The sequence below is a fragment of the Tupaia chinensis genome, unplaced genomic scaffold (genome assembly GCF_000334495.1).
Source record: "Tupaia chinensis unplaced genomic scaffold, TupChi_1.0 Scaffold000531_1, whole genome shotgun sequence".
Lineage (NCBI taxonomy): Eukaryota > Metazoa > Chordata > Mammalia > Scandentia > Tupaiidae > Tupaia > Tupaia belangeri.
The window spans coordinates 915,109-915,872 of record NW_006160044.1 but is presented as its reverse complement, the minus strand read 5'-3'; the positions used below and the strand labels follow the sequence as shown (position 1 = coordinate 915,872).

Genomic DNA, 764 nt, shown 5'->3' with positions numbered 1-764 from the left:
CTATTATGCTGGTGGCCTGCTTTCTCTCTCTCTCTCTCTCTCTCTCTCTCTCTCTCTCTCTCTCTCTCTCGTCTAGTTGAAATAAATGAATTAATACATAAATAATTAAATAAATAATTATATATATATTTTTAAAAAAGTTAAAAGGTGATTGGGACCAGTAGATGGCATAATGTTTATGTCACTGGACTCCCACTCAGTCAACTGCAGTTCGAGTCCCAGATCTGATGGCTTAAAACTCATGATGGGCATGTGCCCAAAATCCCAAGAGGAGAATGGAGGAGAAGGAATTGTGGTGTGGCCATCCCCCCTGGAGGGAGGTTATTTCTCACTTTCTGTCCATCTCTACAGCCACTGCACACGTCCTATAGCAAAAAAAAAAAAAAAAAAAAAAAAAAAACTCTCTAAAAGAAAAAAAAGTTAAAAAATGATTTATTTGGGGGACCAGGAGATAGCGTAATGGTTACATTGCTGGACTCCCATGTTGTCGACGGTGGTTCAAGTCTTGGACCCTGCGACTCAAACTCAAGCTGAGCACAAGTGCACACGTGCCCAAGATCCCAAGAGAAGAAGGGAGGAGAAAGGATTGTGGGTGGCCATCCCCCCTAGGGGGTAATTTCTTGTTTTCTGTCTCTCTGCACCTCTCTCTGGTGAGCGTATATGCCCTATAGCAAAAATCTCTCTCTTAAAAAAAGGTGGGGGTTGGGACCAGCAGTTGGCGTAATGGCTGGAGTCGACCGCGGGTCAAGCCCCGGGCCCGGGCG

At 44.5% G+C, this 764-nt stretch overlaps 2 protein-coding genes across 3 annotated transcripts in view; one reads left to right on the top strand and one right to left on the bottom strand.

Moving 5' to 3' along the window:
- The window catches only part of RAB36 (RAB36, member RAS oncogene family), a 21,019-nt gene that overhangs the window by 1,186 nt on the left and 19,069 nt on the right, over nt 1-764 (top strand). The window lies entirely within an intron of this gene.
- The window catches only part of RSPH14 (radial spoke head 14 homolog), a 104,740-nt gene that overhangs the window by 103,176 nt on the left and 800 nt on the right, over nt 1-764 (bottom strand). The window lies entirely within an intron of this gene.